The sequence below is a fragment of the Antechinus flavipes genome, chromosome 2 (assembly GCF_016432865.1).
Source record: "Antechinus flavipes isolate AdamAnt ecotype Samford, QLD, Australia chromosome 2, AdamAnt_v2, whole genome shotgun sequence".
NCBI classification, from domain to species: Eukaryota; Metazoa; Chordata; class Mammalia; order Dasyuromorphia; family Dasyuridae; genus Antechinus; species Antechinus flavipes.
In genome coordinates, this window is record NC_067399.1 from 254,766,882 (window position 1) to 254,794,129 (window position 27,248).

The window sequence follows — 27,248 nt, forward strand, 5'->3', positions numbered from 1 at the left end:
TAGCTCTGTTGCTGTTCCTACCCCTCCCTCCTTTCCTTTTCATACCCTCCCCCCATCCAGTCCCTCTGCTGATCATGCCCCCTTGATGACAGACAGCACAAGTCTAAAGCTAGCATATTTTCTTTCTGATAAAAGCTATCTGGATGAACATTCACAGGACCCTATTTAGGGTGAAGTCATGTTGCTGGGGCTCCCCGCTCAGGAACATCTGAACTGTTGTCTCTCCTGACCTTGGCTCCTTTGTCTGCAGGGATGTCCTTTTGTTAATCCAGTTTTGTGCTAGATTAATTTTTAAAGATAAAAAAAGAGCCTCCGATTCATGTCAGGTGCTATTCTTGGCCAGCGGGGATCAGGCTGAGCCCAGCACCCGGGGAGAGCGAGCAGTCTTATATAAGGAATAATTCCCTGTGAGGAAAGCATCAGGATTACTCACTACTGAGATCCTAAAGGCTTGGCTGTTTGTTCAGAGAGAGCCTTCCTATACCCAGTCGGCTGGCCTCCTACACTGGCCGAATAGTGAAACCCATATTCGATCTGATTTTGAGAGAAAGATTAGCCTAAGGCTGCACATGACCCTCACAGTCAGAACTGTATCCTTAGGGATTTTTTGTGCCATAAGTAATGATGACTGTAAAGATTACAGGGAAGACTGGGAAGAATATGAACTGATGAAAATGAAGTACGCAGAACCAGGGAAACAATACGCAGTAGTCTCAATAACGTAAATGGAAAGAATAATAACAACAATCAAAATGGAATGTTGCAAAATCAAGGTGACTACATTTGGCTCAAAAAAAAAAAAAAGACATGGGAAAGCATCTCCTCCCACCTTTCTTTGCTGAGGTGGAAGACTTTGGATATGGAACTCTGTAGTAATATTGGATTCTGGTGATTCCTTGTTTTGCCATTTTCCACCTTCTTTTCTTCTCTTTATTATTTGGGATAGCCAGAGGGTGGAAAAGAAAAAGGAAATTTATTGGGAAAGGGTAGGAGTTTCAAAAACAAAAGATATGAAAAAAATTCACTTTTAAAATTACCTAAATGACGATTATTTTTAACAGATAAATGTCTAAAGCATCCAGAACATAATTCAGAGGCTAAAAATGCAGTTTTCTGGAATGATTCTATTTTAAAGTTGACCTTTTCCAAGTGCTTGATTCTGGTGGCTTAAGTCAGGGGTTCTTAGTCTAGGATCTATGGATAAATTTTAGTAAATATACAAAGCTATATGGGAGAAATTACACTTTATTTTCATTCTAAAGGAAATTTAGTATTTCTCCAATAATTAATGTAGGCAAAAACATTATTCTGAGTACTTCATAGACTTCCTGTGACTACCAAAGAGGCATAAATAAAGATTATGAATCTCTGATTTAAGCCACATTCTATCCATGTTTCATTCCAACCTATCATGTAGAAAGGGGTATATGGTAACAAGCACTGAAAACTGAAAGTGTTAGGAATTGGATAGGTGACATATTATGGGATTAGGGTCCTACAGTTATCAAGAAAATAGATTACACAACTTAAGTCAAATTATTCTGGCTGCTGCAATTCTCCAGAGTGACCTTCATTAATACCACTTTATCGACATGCTTCCAGTTTGTACAACATACTGGCTCTGAAATGTACCAATATAGACAGGACTTAAAATTCTCCATCTAAAATGTTTCAGAAGAATTCCCAGATTGGGAAAAGGAAACAGACACAACCTATGTAGTCTCAGAGAGGATAACTAGTATCAAGGGGTATGAGTTTCATGGATTCAACATAAGGCATAATTTTCTAACAATTAAAACTATTTAGTAATGAAACGGTCTGTTTCATGGAGATAGAAATTCCTCATCATTGAGTGAGCCAATTTGTCATTAAGCATTTATTAAGTGCTTAGTAGATACCAAACATTTTACTGGGTCCCAACGAAGGCAAAAAACCAGTTTCTAGTCTTGAGGAGTTTATATTCTAAAACAATTCTGTCCAAAGAATCTATCTACAGGTACTGTAGGTCCTGGGGTCCCAAAGAAGGCAAAAAAACCAGTTTCTAGTCTTGAGGAGTTTATGTTCTAAAACAATTCTGTCCAAAGAATCTATCTACAGGACAAATTAGAGATAAATGGAGGGAAGGCACTAACATGGTCAAGAAAGGCTTCCAGTAAAATGTGGGATTTAACCAGGAAAGCCAGGAGGCAGGATATGGAGATAAAGAGTACCAGACATGGGAGACAGCCCATACAGTCATAAAATGGACTGTCTTATGTTAGGACCAGGAAAAAGGAGTGTAATGATCACAGATGGAGTACTTGGGGCATAAGGCTTAAAAGAGTGGAAAAGGTGAGGAGAGGCAGGTTAAAAGGGGCTTTGAATGCCAACAGAAGAGTTTATATTTACTACTAAAGGTGATTTTAAAAAACCACTGGAGTTTACTGAGTAGGGGAGTGATATTGTTAGAACTATACCTTAGTTAGAACTATACCTACTGGAGTAGGGAAGGCTTTGTGGCAAGAATACCACCTGGAAAGCTACTACAATAGCCTAACTATAAGAGAAAAGAACCTGCACTAGGGTACTGAGAGAGTCAGAAGAGAGGATGTACAGTGTAAACACCAAAGCCATAAGCTTGGATCACTGGGAAAATGGTAGTAATCTCCACCATGATTAGAAAGCTAGGAAGATGACCTTGGGGGGGGGAATAATGAATCCAGTATTAGACATGTTGAACTTAAGATGCCTGAGAAGCATCCAGTTTGAGATATACATTAGGTAGTTGGAAAAATAAGATCAGCAGAAATGTTAGGGCTGGATAGGTCAATCTGAGAATCCTCAACATATAGATGATAATTGAATCCATGATAGTTAATGATGTCATCAAGTTAAATAATATAGATGGTAAAAAGAAGAAGATCCAGACAGAGCCCTGTGGGGAATCCGTGTTTATCAGGTACAATTTACATGAAGATCTAATACAGGGAATTGAGAAGGAACAGTCAGGTATATAGGAGAAGAATCAGGAAAGAGCAGTATTATGAAAATCCAGGAGCAGAGGATGATTGACAATGTCAAAGGATACAGAAAGACGAAAAAGGATAAGGACTGAGAAAAGGCAATTAGATTTGCCAATTAAAAGATTGTTTAATAACTGAAGAAAGTCATTTCAGTTGAACAATTGAAGTCAGAAGCTAGGTTGTAGAGAGTTAATGAGAGAGTGGAGGGGAAAGGAAGTAAAGTCACCTACTGTAGTGTGTCTTCTCAAGAACTTTAATCACACCAGAAAAGGGATAGAGAGAGCAGAGATAATAGCTAGTAGGGATGGATGCATAAAGTGAAGGGTTTTTGAGGATGGAGGAGACACAGGAGTGATTGTATACTATAGGGAAGCAGCCAGTATATTTTTGGAGAGATTGAAGATAAGTGAGAGAGTGGTGATAATAAAGAGGACAACCTGCTGAAAAAGATAAGATAGAATGGTATCACTTGTCCAAGTAAAAAAGTTTACCTTGGCAAGGAGAACAGTTAGTTCTTTGTATGAGACAGAGCTGAAGGAGCAGATAGTAGTAGAAGACATCTGATTGATTTAAGATGGAGGAGAGAAGATAGACATCTTAATGAATGGCCTCAATTTTTTTTCAGTGAAAATAATGAGGCAAAAATTAGCCAAGAAGGTTGGTGAGGGGAACTAAGGGATGTTTGAAAAGGAATCAAAAAAGATTTAAGTTATTCTGGTGAGTGGGAGAGAAAGTCAATTAAGGAGGTGAAAAAAGGATTGCCTTGCTGCAGTGAGAGAAGAGGTAAGATTTATTAATATAAATTTGTAGCAGATCTAATCAAAACAGCTTCATAATTGTTTCCATCTATGTTCAACAGAATGTAAGTAGACTAGAAAGCAATGGATAGTGGGAGTAATTCAAGGCTGAGGCTTGGCAGATAAATTGGATAAGAGAGACTAGGGATTCCAAAGAAAAGTGAAGGGTTGAACTGGTTCACTAAGGGGTCAAGATGGGGAGGGGAGGAAGATATAGCCAGTGCAGGGGTGATTGCCTAGTAAAGAACTATGGAATGAAGGTAATAGAGGGTACACACCATAGGACAGGTGGAATAACAGTAGATTGAGATAAAATTAGGGAATTGCAGAGTTTGTACATAGAAGTGAAGCATTTCTGGATGAAGTCAAGATCAAGGATGTGATCATCCTTATGTGTGGCTAAAGTGGAATGGAGGAGTAGATCATGGGGGGTTAGTAAGTTGAAGAACTGGGAGGTAAGGAGTTTTTGAGAATTGGTATGTATATTGCAGTCCCCAAGTATGACAACAAGACTTGAAGAGGAGAAAAAGGCTGTGAGGTATCAATAGTTTCAATTAGAAGGTCTCCAAGGTCCATTACAATTAAGAAATACTTGAGGAGGCTTCATGTGATGAGATCAGAGAACAAAATAAAACTGACTTTCCTAATTCTGTAAGAAGAAAACCAACTTTATTCCTGTAGTACATGTTACAAGTAAGACCTCTTGGCCCACAGAACCTTCACAGATACATTTAATGAATATTTTAATTTAGCCTATGGAGGAAATGAATTAGAAGACTAAGAAAGATACACTAAGTAGAAAGAGCTTTCTACATTTCAGATTTACATGTGAGACTAGATTACAAAGTGCCAGTGGGCATATTATGAAACTAGAGGCAAAGCATGATGCAAGAACCTGGCTGGCATATTGTAGATGACCCACAAATGCTTGTTTAATGGGCTGAGTTTGAGTCAGGAACCCTGGATTCTAATCCCATCTCTGTCATGTGGTTGCTGTCAGGTCTTGGTCTACTTGTTTAACCTCTCTGAGCCCCAGCATCCTCAACTGCAAAATGGGGATAATAACAATTGGTCACAAGGTTATTGTGAACAAAGTAATTAGTAGATCTGCAACAACCATAAAAATGTAACATTATTTGCCACTGCTAAACTCATCCATTCTAGTGGTTGCTTTTGAAGCCCAAATGTGATGAGGTACCCCCCTAAAAATAACACCTGTTTGAAACTGACAGTGTTTTCTTCTTGCCTCTATTTAGCATTTTGGGTAACCATAAGTATATTATTTTACATCTTTCTGCACTTTTTCCTCTGATATGTAGTTGCTATGTGACTGTGAGAAAGTTTCTTATCTTCTCAGTCCTCCTGACAATTCTCCAAGACTTTAAGAAAATCAATAGGGCAGAGTGGAAAGGGCTCTGGAGGAATCTTGAGACCTTAGTTCATACCGTTTGATATGCTTATTATCTGTGTTTAACAAGTCAACTAACTTTAGTTTTCCCCTCCTTCCCCCCTTAGAATGAGTAACATGAACTAGAAAGTCTCTGAGAACTCTGCTAACTCTACATCTTTGATAAAAGAATTGTTGATCTGCACCAGTGGAGAGAATTTCCACATTGGAAGTTCCCTACATCAATGAGATCACAGATCTAGTACAAATAAAAAAGTAAAATACTCTTCTAAAAAGCTTTTGTGAGAAAAATGCTTTATAAAGCTTTATAAACACGAGCTATTAAATATTATTTTTAAAATGTGACATATTTGATCCCTCCTTGGTTTGTTTCTTTGGAGTCCAGATATTATTAAACTTGTCTTTTTGTTTGTTTTTAATGAGATAGTGGAGCAGGTAGCTCTGTCCATGGTAAGCAAACGTCTAGTGTCTCTCTACTACAGGTGGTCTATCAGCCATATGAAAGTCACCTTGGCACTTTCCAAAGACAGCCCCATTTTCTCATTTGGGAAGTAAGGACTTTGCTTAGGGAGTGGCTCTGAATGGATTTATCTAACTTGGACAGCATCCGTCTGTTCCAGGCTAAGAATGTACACAGGGCTGTCGTGCAAACAGCAGCAATAAATCTCTGGACCCCATAGCTTCCTGGTGCCATGACAGTGACACCTTGTGCCTTCCAATTTGGAAATCATCCTTTGGAACAGGCCTCTGGCTACCTGACAGATGGAGGAGGACAGAGCTCTGAGGAGGGCCTGGGCAGAGGGAATGCTTTCTTTCATTCTGTGCCCTCCTAGAGAGCCAGTGGCTGCAAAGCATCTGGGAAGAAAACATGCAAGAAGGATGAAGGCTACTGAGCCCTGGGTCCTGCTCTGGTCTAAGGGCATAATGATGCTATGCTTTCTGCTTTAAACCTTTCTCTGTTTCTGCCATGGAGAAAGCTAGATCTGGAAAGATCCACAGGGAGTATCGAGTTCAACTCTGCCACTATATGGTTAGATAAATTAAGACTTAGTCCCTAGATGTAACTTGTCCAAGGATATATACAGCCCAGACTTGAACCCAGACAGAACCTTGAACTCCTAGTTTCTAATGTAGAGCCTTTTCTCCTGTACAAGTTGTCTCTCATCATTACAGTTTATTTTAAGGAGGAAGGAAGGGACTGGATATGTGATTTCATCAGGAGAGAAAACTGTCAGTAAGAGAACTTCCACTAGCATTGTAAATTAACAACTGTTTTTCAATGTATAGTCTCAAAGTGTTGCCAAGGCCAGTGAAAGGTTGGATGATTTTCTAAGGTTGCACAACCAATATGCATCATAAGTGTTGAACTTAGAAAATTCTGGCTCTAAGGCTTGCTTTTGGTTCATTAGGCTACAATCCCTCCAATGCAGTTTACTTTAACAAAGGTTAAATCATGGTGTTTTTTTCTCCACTTCATTCCTGAGGAAAGGAAACAGTGGAGAATTATGTATGAAGGATTGCATAAACCTTCTATCTAAATTGAAGGAGCCCTTCCCATTCTCCTTCCCATGAGATGACAAAAACTGGTGCCAAAATTGTTTTACAATTTTCTGCAATGTCATGGCAACACCTGGAGAGAGACAGATGAAGTTTCAAGGCCAGAGAGTCACTTATTTCATGCTTAGCTCCCTATTTCTTCCTTTTTACCCTCTTCCCTTAACTCAGCATTTTTTCTTGTAGGGGCTTTACTCCTTCCTTCTTTTCACCAAGGGCAGGAGAGGAGAAGAAGAAAGGGAACAAGGATGTTAGCAAGGAATTCAAGTGGAGAGGGCTAGATAAAAGGATTCCTAGGAGTGAAAAGTCTTTGAAGGATCTTCTGTCCTGTGGCTGAGATCCCCCCACAGCTGCTCTTGCTCCCTCTCTCCCTACCTCCATGGCCACTCATATCAAGATACTTGCTTTTCAGGGGCAACAAGTACTTTCTAGGATGTGTACTATCACTTGCTTTTATTTTATTTGTCTGATTTGAATGTCATAAGCTCTCAGAAGTCAGTGATAATATCTCTTAATCAATCTACAAGTATCTAGTAACTTCTCCTTTTTAAAAATAGCTTTTTATTTTTAAAAATATATGCAAAGATAGTTTTCAGCATTTACCCTTGAAAAACCTTGTCTTCCATATTGTTCTCCCTCCTTCCCCACTTCTTTCTTCTCTCGACAGCAAGTAATCCAATATAGGTTAAACGTGTGCAATTCTCTAAACATATTTACACATTTATCATGCTGCACAAGAAAAATCAGATCAAAAAGAAAAAAAATGAAAATAAATAAGTAAACAGCAGCAACAATAAAAAGAAGAAAATACTATGCTGTGATCCTCATTCAGTGCCTATAGTCTTCTCTCTGGATGCAGATGACTCTCTCCATCCCAAGTCTCTTGGAATTGACCTAAATCACCTTATTGTTGAAAAGAGTCAAGTCTATCACAGTTGATCATCACATAATTTTGTTGTTGCTGTGTACAATGTTCTTTTGGTTCTATTCACTTCAATAAATTCCTCTCCTACCCACCCTACTCCCCACAATATACTTAGACCAATGCTCAATGCTGTAAGGCAGGCAGGAGCAAAGGAATGTCCCCTGATCTTCGGGAGTTCATAGACTAATTGGAGATAAGAGAACAAGTGTTAAGTAATTAGTTAGTTTCATAACTTTGTATTTTGTTAAAACTAGAAAATTCTTCAGAGATCATCTAGTTTAGTAGTATTTGAAGTGGGGGAGACATTGTTCCCTCCCAAAAAAGGGGGGTATATGATTGATGGAACAAGTCTCCTTGTTGTCGCTGTCACAGCTACTACCTTAGTTCAGATCTTCACCACCTCTCACTTAAATTATTCCGAAAGCCTCTAATTGGTCTTCCTGACTCAAATTTCTTCCTGTTCTAATTCATCCTCCACATAGCAAAGTAATTTTCCCTAAGCAGATATGGTCATGTTGCTCCTTTACTCAATCAATTCCAGGGGCTTTCTTTTATCTCTACAATAAATTATAAACACTCTCTTTAACTATTAAAGTCCTACACAACCTGAATCCAATTTAACTTTCTAGCATCATTGGATATTACTTCCTCTCCTACAATTTGGATCTAGCCAAACTGACCTTCTACACATACAATATTTTTCATCTTCCATCTCTATGCCTTTGAACTGACCTGGAATGTCCTTCCTCAATATCTGGAATGAGACCACTTCTTATAGCTTCTTCATATAGTCCTTCTTTTCCTTTAAGATACAGTTCAGACAACATCTTCTGAATGAAACCTTTCCTGACTCTATCCTACACCAACTGCTAGCATCCAAAACTACTTTGTATTTCATTATTTTGTGTGAAGATAAATAGAGAGACAGACAGATAGATAGGTAGATAGCTAGATAGTAGGTAGGTAGATACAGATATTTATGTGTATATAAATACACACACACACACACACACACACACACACACATATATATATATATATATACAATTATTTACTTTATACTTATTCTGTATATATTTCATATACACTTATTATCTCTTCCATTAGAATATAAGCTCCCTAAAAAATAGAAATTATTGTATTATTTATAGTTGTAAACTTCCCCTCCCCCCATGCACAATCATGGTGCACTGGAGAGTGTACTAGATCCAGAGGCAGCAAGATCTGAAATTCAAATTCACACTCAGACCCTTACTGGCTATATGAGCTTACACAACCACTTAACTTCTTCAGGTTCAGTTTGTTCACCTATATAATGGAGATAATAATAGCATTTTCCTCCCAGAGTTGTTACAAGGGTAAAATGAGATATTTGTAAAGCATTTTACAAACCTTAAAGTATTATATGAATTCAAGCTATTATCATCATCATCATCATCATCACTTAAATACTTAATGATTTGACTAATTGATTGCATCATTGTTGACCAGTTGAAACTGTGGTCTTATTTTCACAAAACATTTTCTCTTATGCCATAGTATTCTCATATTCTTCTCAAAACTTATGCTACTGAAGATCCCAGACTTTGCACTTCTGAGTCAGGATTGATCCCTCAAGATAGTTAGAATCTAAGTAATACCCGAACACCTATAGCATCAGGTACCTTTGGTAAACTCCTCCTCCCAACTCAGCATAATCACCTCTGCAGTCCAGGTAACTTTATGGCTACAGTGGATACCCTTCAAAAGGCAGGCTTTGAAAACTGGGTCAGCGACTAGGAAGACCTCCTCTTTTTGTTTTAGGTGAGATAGGACAAGTGACATAAGATGAACAGGCAAGGATATATTGTGATCATCAAAAATGTTGTATTCTCTTGGCCATCTAATCCATCTCTCTCTTTTTTCTGTGAGGAAACTATAAATCAACACATACTATGTTCACTTCTTTTTTCTGTTTTTTCCCCTCTCTCATGGTTTTTCCCTTTTGCTCTGATTTTTTTCTTCCAATATGATTAATAAAGCAATGTGTATTTAAAAATAAAGAAAGAATTAGACTCCATTTCAGTGCATTGGACAATCACATCTAAGTTTGTATTTAGGGTCTCCGCTACCCTAGTACTTAGGCTAGGACAGCCTAAAGACAAAGAGTCTACTTTGTAACTAACTATTAAGGCCACCAAAAATTAGTAGATAAGAAAACTTTTATCTCATTACCTAGACTACAATATACTGCCTCAAAAGACAATAGCTGACTAGTGTCACACCAAATGTAATTATGTGTTTTCTGTATACTATAAGCAGGAGTATACTGGAGCCAACTCTTTTCCTCCCATTTTGTGCTCTTTACTTTTTTTTGGAAAAACTATGTAACAAGAATTACACATCATTTTCAAAGTTAACCTGGTTTTCTCTGCTTCCTTCTAAGTTTTCTTTTGTTCTCTGCTGTGCACGTTTAATTTTTTTCTCCATCCCTCCCCACCCCACCCTAGAAAAGGTTACCATTAGAAACAAACATGTAAGTATGTATAGATGTATGTGTATATACATACACACACACATATATATATATGTAAACCCACTATACATATTTCTATTTTTCAGTTTTCTCCCTGAAGGTGGATAGCATCTTCCTTCATATGTCCTTTGTAATTGATTTGAATATTTATAATACCCAAAGTAACTTAGTTGTTCAAAGTTATTCTTAGAACAGTATTGTTGTTATTATGTACAATGTTCTCTTGGTTCTGTTCATTTTACTTTTCATTATTTTAAATGAAACCAACTTTTTAATGTTCTGAACCAGTTGTTAAATTTTCAATGTGAGCATTTACAACACAGAAATCCACAAATGCTACAAAACAGGACATGGTTTATAGGTTTGTTGATTGACCATGTTTAATAAAGTGATGAAGAAAAAATTATTAATGCAAATTAAACTTAGAAGTGTATCTTGTATACATTTGGAGAGACAGCTGTTAAGTATTTACTAATACATCTCTGATTATAAATATTTGTGAGATATGATTCATATGCAGATATCTGTTTGTCAAACAAAAGACAAATTTTGCTTTTGTCAAAGACCCTAGATAGCAATGCAGACCCTGGTTTGAAGCTGCTGCTGGATGGGCTGCTCATCTATGTGAAGATAGGCAGAGAGGAAAAATGATAATGGGATAAAGGAGGAGCTGTCACCTGGTAACTTGTATTTTAACTAGTTATTCTTTCTAAGTTTTAAGGTCTGCTGTTTCAATGCAGCTAAAGGATGCCTAAATTTGATGCCTAGAGGCCAAGCCCCATTATTATGCCATCCTCATTTCACTTTCTGTATGCATTCAATGACATCACCTTCACCAAATATTTATTAAGAACCTACTATGTGCTGAGTGCTGAACAAAGATGACCATCATGAAGGGTATATTTTCTCTGTCAAGCCTCTAAAGCCAAATATTTTAAATTATATAGGCACATTTCCTTAAGAGACATATAAATGAAGGGTTATTAATTTCATTTTAATAGTTTTGGAAACTGAAACTTCGAGAAGTTAAGAAAATTTCCCAGGATCACACAGCTAGTGTTCAAGTTGGGATTTTGAGCCCCAGTTTTCTCTCTCCAACATCCATGTCTTTGACATTATTTCCAGGTTACTTCTTACAGTATGATGTCCTGTGCACAGTTGGCACTCAATATACACTCAGATTCATTCCTTTCATTGCTATATTACTTTATACTTACCAAAAAGCTTAGAGAAGTGGTTTGACCCAGGTTACCTATGCAAGCAACTTGCCATATTGGATTGAGTGCGCATTTGTACTCAGGAACATCTTAGTTCAAATCCCATCTCAATGTCAGATAAATTTCTTATTATGTGGTTAGGTCTACTGACCCTATCTCTCTTTCTACTGAGTGCTTGCATAAATGTGAATTGCTATTGCATTTTTGGAGGGTGGGAGGAATCTGTGATTTCATTGGTATACGAAATTCCTAGTGAATACCATATAGCAATGCAGAGCAGAAGGGGCATCTATTGTTTATAGGCTTAAAGAGTTGCCTGACCTGATCAGAGATGTCTAGCTAGTAATTGTCAGACTTCAACTCCTATATTACTGATTCCAACACTCATTCTCAATCCATTCCAGCATGATGCATTTTAGGTTGGTAGATGTTGCTTTTGATAGATATTGTTGTGAATTTTATAATAGTGTTGGTAATTAGTGGTTGGTAGTAGTAATGACTATGCTGTAGTTGTTATTGATGACTGTTATAGTGATAGAGATTGTGATTTTTGTGATGGTGTTGGCAGTCAGTGGTAGTGATTGTTAATGGTGCTCTAGTTGTTATTGGTGGCTGTTGTGTTATAGTGATGGATATTGTGACTTTTGTGATGGCACTGGCAATTAGTGGTTGGCAGTAGTGGCAATTAATGGTGCTGTAGTTGTTATTGGTGACTATTGTGGATAGTTATTCTTATTTTGTTTATGTTACACTGTTTTGATGTTATACTATTTTTATATTGTTGTTACAATGTATATGTTTTTGTTATACTGGGTTTTGGTGCTGTAATACTGGTTTGTTGTTATCCTACCATCCTTGCATATTGACTGACTAAACCAGACTAAATTTGCAGCCAGGGGTTAACAGATAGGTAGTTTTTGGTTTTGTCCACTAATTGCCTTTCCCCTGATGGGATGTTGCCTGGTATCATGGGACTAACTGCAATATAGTAGATATGCTCCTCTCTGCTTTGGTCAATTTCTTCCAGACAGGCACCTTTACTGTATAGACCATATGAGGCACAAAGCCAACACTCAGAATGATGTGATCTCGTGGGCTTGAAACTCAGCCATGGAATTAAACCTTTTTTAGGAGATCAACAAACTCAGCAGGTATGAGGAAATAACAGGCTCTCCAGTGGCAGCAGAATCACTGACAGAGAGAAGAGGAATGTTTGCCCTGCCTGCTAGAAATATTCTCACAAGGGACCAAAGTAGCTGAGGAGAGAGGAGAGAAGAGCCCTGAAAAGAAAAGCTGCCAGGAAGCAATAGGCCCAGGTGGGCACAGCTGGAGGAAGAAAGAAGAGGACAGTTGGGAACAGTAGCCATCTGGCCATTGCAAAGAGCACTCAATAACTGTTCCTCACCCCTAAAATTCATCATGAACTCCTTGATCATTGGCTGTGTCAGGTCCTTCAACACTACTAGAAAATTCATCAGCTGATTCAAGAAAGCATTTGCTAGTCCAAATACTTGTTTTGTGGTTAGTTCAAGAGAAAATCCAAGATTTTGAAAATAGCAAATATCTAATAGTTTGCTATAATTAGGCAGTTGATGGGTGAAGGAGATAGAATACTGGGCCTGGAATCAAGAAGACCTGAGTTCAAATCCAGCCTTAGACATATACCCAGTTATGTGACCCCACGCTAGTCACTTAAACTGCTGTTAGCCTCAGTTTTATTAACTATAAAGTAAAGATAATAATAGCGTTTACCTCCCATGGTTTTTATATCAAATGAAATGATTTTTTTTTAAATAGCTAGCACATAGCAGGTGCTGTGTAAATGCTTATTCCCTGCTGGTTAAAGTGGCCAGATTAGTCTCATAAACTGATGATCTTAACTGGGTCAAAAGATAGATTTTTAGTTAAAAATCTAACTTATTTTTTTCAGACCACATTTTATTTAGCTTACTTTTAAATTGAGAGCTTAATAGTCTGACATCCTGTGCTTTGATGTCTTTCCAGTCATCCACTTTGGTCAACATATGTTATCAACTCTCAGTTCTCTGGGAGATTTATCTTCTCAACTCCCCTACTAGGTTCTACTATTAGCACAGTAGAGCTTATCTCAGAAATAGGGTGGAGATGAGTATATGCAAGTATGATTATATGGTATATAAGTGACTCTGGATATGGTTGTAATTGAGTATTAAATATGTATAACTGTGTGTCTCTGATGAACTCCCTAGAATCCTAGAATGTTAGAGATGGAAGGGTTCATAAAATAGTGATATTATATATTTAGAGCTAGTAGGAAGAATAAAGGTTATCTAATCTAATTCTTTTAGTTTATAGATGAGAAAATTCAGGGCCATGCAGGCTAAGTGACTTGCCCAAGCTCATACAGTCAGTATGTTACTGTTTCAGAGAAGTATGTGAACTCAAGTTTCTTATCTATGATTATGTAGATTTTTCCATTGCAACTCCCTTATTTCACAGAGGAAGTAGTTGAAGTCATATGTTCCATTTGAGTCAAAGGACTTAAATTTCTAATGACTATTAACAAGAACTTGTGTCTTGGAAAATATGCCACGCAGGAAAAACTCAACTCAGGGTCTCCCAGACACCAAACAGCATAGATAAATCTCCTTTGTTGCTTTGTGAATCATCAAAATATAAATGTAAAGTTCTGATATGTGATCAGTTATTTAAACCCAATATAACACAATGAGTTGGTGGAAGAGGCAGAATCCAGGTTTTATGAGCCCTATTCCAAGGCTCTTTCTATGGCACCACACTGCCAGATCCAAATTAATTTTTGATGACCTACTTTTTAATATAAACCATGTCTTACATCTCTTTCATCGTTGCCAATATGCTCTTGAATATGATACATAGCTCCCACATTCCCTTGACCAAACTTCTATTCAACAAACAACTTAGACAGCATCATCTTATTTCTGTCTTCCTCTAACTTGAAGTCTACTTTGGGCAGCCTAGTTGTCATGACTACTGCTTGAAGTGCTGCTTTGGGCTCAAGAAACTAAGCTGCCTTGGGTGTTTTATCTCTTTCCACCAGGATTTCTGGGAAAAAGCACACAAATGAATAGGAGCTGTATATGAAATTAGTAATCCAGGACATGTAGCTTGAAGAATAATCAATTAGCCTCCAAAGAGATGAGTGAAACTCTAAGGAAATTCAGTTTGCATATCACCTTCTTCTTCCAACTATGCTCTAGTCAGATCACAACTGGAATTTGGACACTATATTTTAGGAAAAATATTGACAAACTTAAAAACATATGGAGAAGGATAATCAGCATGATAAGAGGACAGCATGATAAGAGATTATGCCATATAAATGAAAGGATGAAATAACTGTAAACCTGTTTTGTTGTCTCTATCAGTTGCACACAATGCATATGTTCAGTCAGTGCAGAAAACCATAATGGACTGGTAGAAATTAATCATATGACCAAAAAATTGTTCCCTTATTAGCTTATCATTGAATTCATTTAATAATGCATGATGCAAACCAGTTGATTGTCCATTTATCTCACCAGAGTGACATTGATTAATAATTATAATAGTTGATATTTCACAGTGCCTGAAATACATTATATCATTTTTCCTCAAGCAACTTCATGAAATAGAGTATAGAACATGTATAATATCATCAACATATTGTCAAATTTTATTTAAAATTTTTAAACTATAAATATTTTCGTACTAAGGATGATTATGGATAACTGGATAGAATCAGAAATTTTGAAGAAAAAGATAAAATGTCAATAGTCATGACAATAATGATGACATGAATGTCTGGAATCCCTAATCATAGAAGTTCAGAAAAATGCAAATATGATGATTTCCCTCTTTAATTTGTCTTTCTCTCAAGTAACCTGGATGCATAAAGTGAATTAATTACCAAATCTGTACATTAAGGAGAGAGTTCCATAGTTCTTCGAAATTATAAAGGCACTTGAGACAAAAATGGCCAATTTTAAATCAAAATTTTATATTTAAGATAAATTCCAACAAAATGAAACAATCTTTTAAACTATGAGTTTATTTAAATAGCATGCGTCAAATTTGGAACTATGTCCAAAGACTTATAAAATTATGCACACCTTTTTGGTCCAGCAATATCACTAGTAAATCTGTATCCCCAAAATATTTATAGCAACTTTTTATGTGGTGGCAAAGAATTGGAAATGGAGGGCATAATTCAGAGAATGAGTAAACAAATTGTGGCATATGATTATAATGAAATACTGTCGTGCTATAAGAAATGACAAGCAGGATGGTTTCAGAAAAATCTGAAAAGACGTACATAAATTGACACAAAGTGAAGTCAGCAGAACCAGGAGAAAAGTATACAGTATGATATCATATCTGTGATATTACTTAGCTATTCTCAGCAGTACAACGATCCAGAACAATTCCAAAGAACTTATGGTGAAAACTGCTATTAACTTCCAGATAAAGAAATGATGGAGTCAATGCAGATTGAAGTATATTTTTAACCTTTGTTATTCTTGGGGGGATTTGTCTTTTGCAGCATGGATAACTTGAAAATTTTTCCATGATGGCACATGTTTAATCTATATCAAATATCCTGCCTTCTCAAGAAGTGGGGAGAGAAGGAAAAGAGGGAAAGAATATGGAACTCACAATTTTAAAAAATGTTTTAAAATTCTGCTTACGTGTAATTGAGAATAAAGAAAAATAAACATGAAATGTAAAATAAATAAATAAGATGGCTCAGAATTTCTTCTTGGAGAAGCAAGGAAGTCAGTTTTATCGTGTAAACAAAAATTATTTAGAAAAGAACTCCCTATTTGATAAGAACTGCTTGGAAAATTAAAAAATAGTCTGGCAGAAATTAGGCTTAGATCAACAACTTGCACCATATCCATGAACAATTCTAAATGGATATGTGACCTGATTATTAAAGATAATGCCATTAAAATATTAGCATCAAATAGCATGCTTTTCATAGCTATGGGTAGAAGATGAATTTTTAATCAATCAAGGGACAGAAGCAATGACAAAAGATAAAATAGATAATTCTGACTGCATGAAATTGAAAAGCTTTTTAAAAGAAAAATTAATGCATCTAGACTGGGAAAAGTGGTTAAGTGGGAGAAAAATCATTGTTTTAAATTTCTCAGATAATAGTTTGGTATTCAAGCTATATAAACAACTAACAAATAAATAAGGCCAAAAGCCAATTCCCAAGAGATATGTGTTCAAAAGATATGAATAAACAGTCTCAAAAGAATTGAAAATTATTAATCATATGAAAGAATACTTCAAATTGCAACTAATAAAAGAAATTCACATCAAAATAATCCTGAGCATTCATCCCACACACTGCAAATTGGCAAAGATGACAATGGATAAGAATAGTTAATATTGGAGAGGTTATGGAAAGATAGATACATTAATGTGTTGCTGCTAGTGGAATTATTAGCACAACCATTCAGGAAAATAATTCGTAATTATAAAGATAAAGTGACTAAAATTTCCATACATTTGACCCAGAGACTCCATTACTAGGATAAGAATGTCATTGATAAAAAGAAGTGCTCTATACAGAATAACATTTTTATAAACTGGACTTTTTTTGGTAGTTGTAAAAACATATTTTTAGTAACTCTAAAGAACTAGAAACAAAATAATTGCCCATCCATTAGGAAATAGCTAAACAAATTATAGTACACATAGCTAATAGAATATTAGTGTTTTGTAAGAAACAATGAATATAATAAATTCAGAGAAGTATGAAAAGATTTATATGAACTGATTAAAAAGTGAAGTAATAGTTAAAAAAGCAACATGCACAAAACAATAATATAAGTGGAAGTAATTACACCAAAATTTTAAAATAAATCTAACAAAATTTAAAAGAACAAGTTTGGTTCCAAAGAAGAAATATTAAAAAAAAAAAACATTTCCCTACTTCTTTGCAGAAGTGCTAAGTTCTTAGATATGGAACATTACATATGTAATACATTCTTTTTCTAATGTATTGATTAGTCTTGCTATTTTTCTTTCAAAAATTTTTGTTATAAAAGATTTCTCTCTAGGAGTGGGGAAAGGAAAAAATAAAGGGAGAAATTTAAAGCATGCAAAAACAAAAATTATCAACTTTTTATTTTTAAGAAAGATTTCAATCAAGGTCTCCAGGAAAAATGAATAAAACTTATTAGATAAGACAATCTAAATTGAAGGGAAGAGGTAACTACACAGTGAAACTATAGGTCCACTGAAGAATCAGAATATAAATGTGTCACTCTGCAGAACTAGGTTCATATTTATTAAGGGAATTCAAAGGTAAATTATTTTTCTTCAGCATGTTTCCACCCAATCAGAAAATGGGAGTTTCTAAAGTTGAACTTGGGTATGAGTACCCAATTATTACCTTAGGCACAGAAACCCACCATAGTACAATCAGAATTCTTTAAAGTATTTACATTTGAAACTAAAATTAAAACATTAAACAATGGAAACATTCTTAACACTCATTCCTCAAATGAGTGTCCTCCTACTCCATTTTTCCCCAACAGAATTTAGGAAGGCATCTTCCTTCACTCCCCTCCAGAGACCCACCTGCATAATGAGGAAAACAGGGCAAAGTCACTGAAGCCTGGGACACCCACCCAGAGCCCAGCTGCAGACTTCATGAGTCAGGATCTAGTTGATCATCTGCTCCCACTTGCCATCAGCCACCCTCTGCTCAGAACTCGTGATCCACACTCCACCCCCAGCTTCAGCTCTCCACTGCCTCTTCATAGCACTGGTATACCTTGGCAGTTCCCACAGCTTTGGTGGTTCACATCCTACTTATATTCAGCTAGTGACCTACTTGTCCAATCTTCACAGCACCACTTATGCTTGGTGATGGCATGACTCAGGCACCACTGCCATTTCCAACATATGGTTCAAATTCTACTTCTTCGTTCTCTTGTTTCTCTACCTGATGAATTGCTCTGTGCTGTCAACGCAACATTTCACTGGAATTTAAAATCTCTGCTCCCCCACAGTCAGACTAGGGCATCTTGGAGCATAGAGCTTTATGGGAAATGTAGTGCCTATAGATGGGCTAATGCTTGCTGTGCAGCATGCCAAGAAGTATAGACTTTTCTTCGTTTAATCCCTATTACAGTTTTGTATATTTGTATTTTAAAAATCAACTGCACATAGGATGGTAAAGGTATAAAGACAAAAGTTCACATGAAAAAGATTCATAGGGGGTGTTATTAGACTTCATACTCCATATATCAATAGCTTGACATGGCAGCCAAAAAGATAATCTGATCTTAAGACATCATATTAATAGAGTGTCCAGAATGAAGAATGCTGTAGGCTGTTATCCTTTGTCTTTGTCAAAGTCTATCTAGAGTATTTTTGTATTTACATTTTGAGAAGATCATTAAATGAGCCCATTTATAGGAAGATGATCAGAATATTGAGGAGATTGAAGACCGTGCTATATAAGCTTTGATTGAAGCAATGGAGTATAGTTAGCCTAGAAAAGCAAAGAAGAAAGGATAGAATATAATAGCAATCAGGTAGAAGAGGAGATGGACATGTATTGCTTGGCCCTTAAGGACAGAAATGGGAACAATGGAGATTAGTTGAAAAGTGGTATATTTCAGCTTGATTTAAGAAAAAAATCTGAATAACTAGAGCCATTCAAAAGTAGAAGAGGCTGCTTTGGATGGAAGTGATTTTGCCATGGAATCTGGGTGGCCATTTGCTGGTTAACAAGTATTTATTGAGAGTTTACTACATATAGAAGGAAGGAACAATGAAGCATATGTGGCAAAAATGATGAGAATGAGGAGAATTGGGTTCTAGTGCATAATTTTACCACTGACTCATTGTGTGGCTTTAAACAATTCAGTTTTAATTCAACAAATATTTATTAAGTACCTATTATATATATGACACTGAGCTAGGATTTGGGGATACAAAGACTAAAACAAAACAGTCCCTACTCTCAAGGAGCTTACATTCTACTGGCATATGATATATATATGAGTAAATAAATGCAAATGCCTTACAAAGTTACATGAAGTAATTTTAAGAGATCCATAACTGATGGAAGATGAAGAAAGGACTCATATAGGAAATGTCCCCTGAGTTGTGTTTTAAAGGAAATCAGGAATTCTATGAGGTAGATATAAGGAGAGAAGATATTCCTTGGTGGGATTCCATTTTCTCTTTTTAAAATGAGGGAATAGACTAGACAATCTCTAGTGTTTCTTCCAGCACTAAGATTCCATAATATGAAAGAATACAACATGGTCTTTGGACTCAAGAAACTTATCAGCTAGTTGAGAAAAGGAGATTGATATGAAGGAATAGTGACAACAAAAATCATAGAATAAGTGCTAAATTGTGTAGTGCTGCCTGGCTCTTGGTACTTTAGAAGATCAGAGAGATGCAAGATGAATTTAAGACAGTGTAGCCAAAGAAGACTTTCTGGAGGAGGTGGCATAATGATACTAGTTCACAGCACATTAGGGTTTACAAAAGTGTTTTGCATGCATTATCTCATTTGATCTTCACAATGATTCTCTAAGGTAATCACTATCATTAACTCTCATTTTACTGTTTATGAGGAAACAGTATCTGAAAGGCTATATTTTGCCAGACTTGCCAGCAATTTGTATCTGTAGAAGAATTCAAACCCTGGTCTTCCTGATTCTATATGCAGTGTTCTTATCTAAACTTCAAAAGATAGGCAGAAATGATATGCATGGATATTTTAAATTAAAGGAGTTTTAATTTGTTTAAACTTTCTATTTTTTCTTTCCTGAACAAGTCTGGGGACATTAACCTCATTCTGAGGTTCTGGTTCAAAGAAATAAGGAAGAATACACATATAGATATGTATATGCATGTGTGTTTATGTGTAAACATGGATGTATATGTATAGTTTAATTATGCCCCATTCTTCATAACCCCATGGACAGTTATTTGGACTTTTTTATGGACAAAAATACTGGAGTGATTTGCCTTTTCCTTTTTCAGTTATTGTTGTTTGTCCTTCTTTCTTGAAGAGGATCATGATATCAGGGAGATGATGCTATAATATGCAAGTGAATTGGATTTAAGTGAGAGAGGGATGTGGAAGATCACCTGCCTCACTTTCCCCTCCAGAGCCATCTGGGTCCAGTGGCCAGGTATAGATTGGGATGACTAGAGATGGCCCTGGATGAAATGGGAAACTTTGGCATTTTCAACTTAAGATCTTCAACAGGTTTCAGTTTGACTGAGGCCACATCCATTCAGTAATTAAGGTTAGATAGCCATTGAGGCAAAAAAAAATCTCCTCTTTCACCTAGTCCCCCCAAAATCTAAATGAATGAATATATGAATGAATGAATCTGGGAGGGGGAAACCTTCAGGGTTCATTTATAAATATATATGTATATCTATATCTATATATCTCTCTTCACACATATATGAAAACATAGATGTAGGTGTATATATATATATATATGTATATATATATATATACATACATACATACATATATAAATATACATACACACACACATATATACAGATATGTTATATATTTTCCTTTTATATAAGTACACACATATATTTGCTTTTGTGGTATAGATACATGTATATGCATCTATAATATATAGTATTATATATGTCTGCATGTATATACATATACATGTGTACATATATGTTTATATATATGTGTGTATATGTGTCTGTGTATATATATATATACACAGACACACACACACACACACACACACACACACATATATATATATATATATATATATATATATATATACACAGACACATATGTATATACACACATACATATAGGCATGAGTTGGAAGGAACAGATTCAGTTATCAAAGAAAAAAGATGGGATGGAAAGTCAAATTTGAAGGTGAATGGGGAAAAGAAGGAAAATATTTCAGTTTGTATTACTCTCTGTTCCATTCCACAACTGTCCAAGGTCCTGAAAAGCTCTGGCCTTGTCTACTATAGCAGCATATTTGTACTTTACCTTAAACAAGGTCATCTTTTATTCAGAGCTTCCGTGCCCACTCTCAGCATCATGGCTTTTTAGTTTGATAGACAGTCGATAGATCTTGACAGTCATTGCTCATTAATTTACTGAAAGGTTCCTGTCATTAGCTTTGACTTAAAGAGGTTTCCATTTATTTCCACTACCCTCTCTAAAGACCAATTTGTTCAGGAACTAAACAAATGGTTACTAAAATGCTTCCACTTTATGGAAACACATAAGCTCTGCCAATTCTTAGCACTTCGGCAACCCATCTCTGTCTCTTTTTGAGTCCCTTAGATATGACAACTTCATAATCCTTCTCTCTTCTCTCTTTCAAGGTACCACTCACAGCTCATCATGAAGGGAAGGCAAAATTTGGCAAAATTCTTCTTGACTCAAGAGACTTCTGGCTTAACTTCTCCCCTAACCTACTCTACAAAGGTTTCCTTTCAAGGAGTTTCCATGAATCATTTGTAACCACAGAAAAAGAAAAGATTGAAATTCTATGTTTTCCAGTCTCTTGACCTCACAAGGGAATGCCTAAATGCAAAACAGCAGCTGCAACTTTTAGCTTCTCCCCCCTCTAGAAGTTTGCTTTGATGCTGCATTTTAGTTTCTTCTTTTGAAAATTGTATGTGAAACGAAACGCTTCTTGGCTATTCATTCCTAAAGAGTGTGAAAAACTGGTCGTGTGGCATCCACCATAGAGAGGGAGCCCAGCTGACTATTCATCCAGTGCCAGTTTTATACCAGGAGGGAGGCAATAGAAGGAGCCAGCTCTCACAGTGCCAAATCTACCCACAAGCACTTTGTGAAACAGGTTTACTCCTCCAAAGCCCAGAATACTCAGCCCTATTCTGGACACCAGTGTGTGAACTAGAGTAGGTGAAAGGGAACTGAAATGGAATTTAACTTTCTGAATTATTTTGCACATGTGTGTTTGTGTTGTATGAATATGTGTGGGGGTATATATATATTCCAAATTTCCTAAGTATTCAGTCACATTTCTGAAGTATAATTTTATTATAGCCCATATTTCTATTTTTTAATAAAGCTTTTTATTTTCAAAACATATACACAGATAATTTGACAACATTGACCCTTGCATAGCCTTGTGTTTCAAATTTTCTCCTCCTTCCCCCCACTCCCTCCCCTAGATGGCAAGCAATCCAATATATGTTAAACACATTAAATCCAATATGTATAAACATATTTATACAATTCTCTTGCTGTACAAGAAAAATCAGATCAAAAAAAGAAAGTAAATGAGTAAGAAAACAAAATGCAAGTGAACAACAACAGAGTGGGAATGTTATATTATGATCCACTTTCAGTTCCTACAGTCCTCTCTCTGAGTGTATAAGGCTCTCTTCATCACAAGATCATTGGAACTGGCATCAATCATCTCATTGTTGGAAAGAGTCACATTAATCAGAATTGATTGTTGTATAATATTGATGTTGCTGTGTACAATGATCTCCTGTTTCTACTCATTTCACTTAGCATCAATTCATGTAAGTCTCTCCAGACCTCTCTAAAATCATCCTCCTGATCATTTTTTATAGAACAATAATATTCCATAACATTCATATACCATAACTTATTCATCCATTCTCCAGCTGATGTAGCCCATATTTCTATAATGTATTAAAATTAAAGTCCAAAATGCTTTCTTAAAAATATTTCTGTTAAAATTAGTATCTCCTTTTTATATATGAGTAAACTAAGGTTCAGTGAGATTAAGTAATACTAATAATAATTGACATTCATATGGTGCTTTAATGTTTGCTGGGAGCTTTGCATACATTACCTTAATTAAGGTTTACAACAGTCCTATGAGGTGAGTATTATTATTCCCATTATACAGATGAACAAACTAAGGCTCAGAGTGATTTCCTCAGGTTCACATAGCCAATAATAATTAGGTTATAAATTCATATTCACCTAACTTCAAGGGCAGCTAGGTAGTATAATTACAGAATCTGGAGTCAGGAAGACATCTTCCTAAGTTCAAATCTGGCCTCAGACATTTACTAACTAGATGACCCTGCATAAGTCATTTAACACTGTTTATTTTCGTTTCCTCATCTGTAATATGAGCTGAAGAAAATGACAAGCCACTCCAATATCTTTGCCAAGAAAATCCACAATGGGGTAATAGTCAGATATGATCAAAACAGTGGCTAAACAAAAATATCCTAATATTCAATATTTTATTCAAGCTTTATACTCTTTCCACTATTCCATGGTGTTTCTCACATTTTAACTTTATACTCCAATATTCCAATGAATCAGTGATCCCATTAGTGTGGATATTCCTATTAGTGATGGAGAGTATAACCCATTTATTCCTATTCAACCTGTGAGATTCTCATCAATATCCTTCTATAAGATCAACATGGTGGTGCACAGGCTGTGCTAAGGATTTTTCCTCAGGCTCCCTTGATAATGCCAAGAGACCAATGGAGCAGAGACCATACACCGACTATTCCCCAACTCACTTGGTGCCCAACCCATGTACATTTTTAATCATGCCTTTCCATGATGACATTCTTTATCTTGCTGTTACTGTTTAGTCATGTTAGTCTTCTCAGATACTTTGTGACTCCATTTGGGATTTCCTTGTCAAAGATACTAATTTGCCATTTCCTTCTCCAGTCCATTTTATAGAAGAGGAATTGAGATAAACAGGGCTAAGTTATTTGCCCAAGGTAAAACAGTTAACAAGTGTCTGAAGCTAAATTTGAACTCAGAAAGATGAATCTTCCTGATTCCACATCCAGTATTTTATCCACCTAGCTGCCCTTCCTTTATCTTGTCTATATAATTTCTTGCTTTCAATGCATTAGAGCTAGCTCTAGCCTAACAGTGTGCCCTTCTATTTCCTGTTGGGTGATCCTCAGAAGACAGTTTCATTCCTGGCCTAAAACATTAAGGTATTTAAATAATTGGGGGCAGGGGGTGTATTTCTTGGACTTGTTAATACAAATGTGTCCATGATTGATGGAAAGTCAGGTTTTGGAGAACGTACTTAACATTAAGATGTAATCTGGGGCCTAATGGTGACCTCATCATAGAGGGATCTATTAGAATCCTAAATTGAATGAACTGTGAATCTGAACCAGATATTTTCCATTATCTAAACGATAATTGAGTGCTCCAATATAAATGGACACAGAGAAACTCCAGCTTTGATCTTGACTCTATGTGGAGAGATTGGTCATTTTTGAGAACTTAACACACGGATATGTAGTTAAACTATAAGATTCTTAAGCCAGCTGCAACTTAGGTGAAAATATGCTATCTCCTAGGGTATGAAATTATAAAGTGCATTGTATATATTGTCAGAATTGATTTATATATTAGTTAGTTTTGTTGAATCTTTCTTTTTCTCTCTCATTTTATTAAAGAGTCAATATAGTATAATAGCTGGAGAATAGGCCAGGAAAACTGAAGTTTAAATTCTTCTTATGACACATAATGGTTCTGTGATCCCACATGAGTCACTTAACTTTTTTGTGCTGAACAACTTTTGAATATCTATAATATGCAGTAGTGAAAGGAGTTTACTCACTTGAGAGTTCTATATGCCACTAATATGTTTGAAAATGAAGGAATGTTTAAAAACATATCAATAAAAATAATTTTAAAAAATAAAATGGGTTGGTGTTATCTTTGAAAAACTAATCATTGAACTGTTTTCCAGCAGAGACTTTATTCCAAGAGTTCACATGCTGCTTTTAGTTTTTAAAGGCAAGAGCTAGGAGAGAAGGCTCAACTCAAGTGTTCAGGTAAGTGATCTTTTTCCCAGTTTCTCATAGCATTTTCACTGGCCTTCTCTTTTGTATTTATATTATTCTCTCTTACATCATAGTAATTTGTAAAGTTTGTAAATTTGTAAAGTAATTTTTACTTCCTTAATATCGAACACTCTAAAAATGGAGTCTGTGTTGTATTTAATCTTATATATCCAGGATCTAGCATAGAGACAGACATTTTATTTCTTGGGGTGGGGGAAAAGGGAAGGAGGGAATGAAAGTTTATGATTTCATAATTGCAGGGAATTCTTGGGGAAATTTCCCCCAGAATATATCAAAGGTAGCATTTGAATCTGGATCTTCTTAACTCCAAAATCAGCTCTCTATCTATTTTGCCAGGTTTGCCTCTCAGTAGGATCATAAGTGCTTAATAAATATTGTTTAATTAATGAGAAGAAAGGGCACTAGACTCAAAGTCAGGAAAACCAAAATTTAAGACCTTCCTTAGATACTTATTAGCTATATAAATCCAGGCAAGTCAGCTCGTATCTCTATGCTTCAGTTTCTTTATCTCTAAAATGAGGAGGGTAGTTGGAATGGCCTTTAAGGCCTTTAAATCTATAATTCTATGATCCTCCTTTTCCACTTCCATTTTCAATCTCAACCATTTGGCCTTGGTCAAATACTAATTCCTGGAGATCTTGCCAAAGCTGCTTCTAAGATGGCAGCCATGGTCTCTTTTCCATCTAACCTACCTGCCAACTCTATTTCCAAGTCTGACTGAACAGTCAGACTTGTTATCCAAGATGCAAAAGCGCCAAAGGCAACAGCACTGTCACCAAACATTTTCCAAGTTGTATGTGGCTTTATAAAGTATTTGATTCATCCCTTCTGGCAATAAATTATGGTTTTTATACTATTTTCTATGCCTCTAACATGCTGGTGCTTGTTGATATGAAATCTCTTCTGAATTTTGCACCACAATAACTAGAATCTTCCCTCAGGGAAGTGGGACATCCACTGCCTGGACTTTTTGGTTCTAGAATCCATAAAAGGAATCCCTTTCTTTTTTTCTTATTTATCATGAAAAAAGAACTAATCCTCTCAACTTGCTGTCAGAATAGTTTTTAAAAAGTCAAAGTGCTGCTGAATTACCTGTTTTTCCTTCAACAATCATTTCTAGCCTTTTCCTCCTAGCTCTAACAAAAAAGTTACCAGATTATCCCAAATTGTGTTGATGCTTTTGCTCTGATATCTGACTAAATACTCCACTGGTTTCATGTTTTTTTCCTGAAATCCCCCAGAAACCATGGAGACATAGCTCTTACTTTACAATTAAATTCAACAAATAACAATTGCCTATAAAGCACAAGGCCCTTTGTTTAAAACTAAAAATACTAATTTTTTTTTATTTTTTAAATTGTCTAGTCCTAGCAGGCAAATATCCTATGAGAAATCAGAGGCAAAAGACCACTTTCTTGTTGAGAGAAACCAGGGAAGACTTCATGATGGAAGTGACATCTAAGTTGGGCTTTGAAGTAAAATAAGGATTTCAATCAATGAGACTGGAAGAGAGAAGAGGACAAAAAGAACAGAAGGAAGGAGATAGGGAAGAAAAAAGATAGAGAAAGAGGGAAGACGGGGGAGAGAGGGAGACAATCTATTTAAACATAAACAATGCTCATGAAGTAAAGTTATAGAATATGGAGAGGGTAAGATATGAATAATAGAGAGCAATTCGGTTTGTTTGAAATATAGAGTATCACAAATGGAGAGAACATGAGGCAAGACTGAATAAAGCAGGTTGGAATCAGATTACATAGATATTCACAAATTCTGAAGAAGTAGGTTAATATAAGCAAAAAATTTTCACAATTAGAACTGGCACCAGAGCCCTATGAGGTAGGATGACCCCCATCATTAGAGGTGTTCAAACCTAAGTCAGTTAGATGATTTCTTTTATTTCATTTTCCTTTCAATGATCACCTAACAGAGACATTCAGACCTTCGCAAAAGTTGATTGATTGAGTTATAAT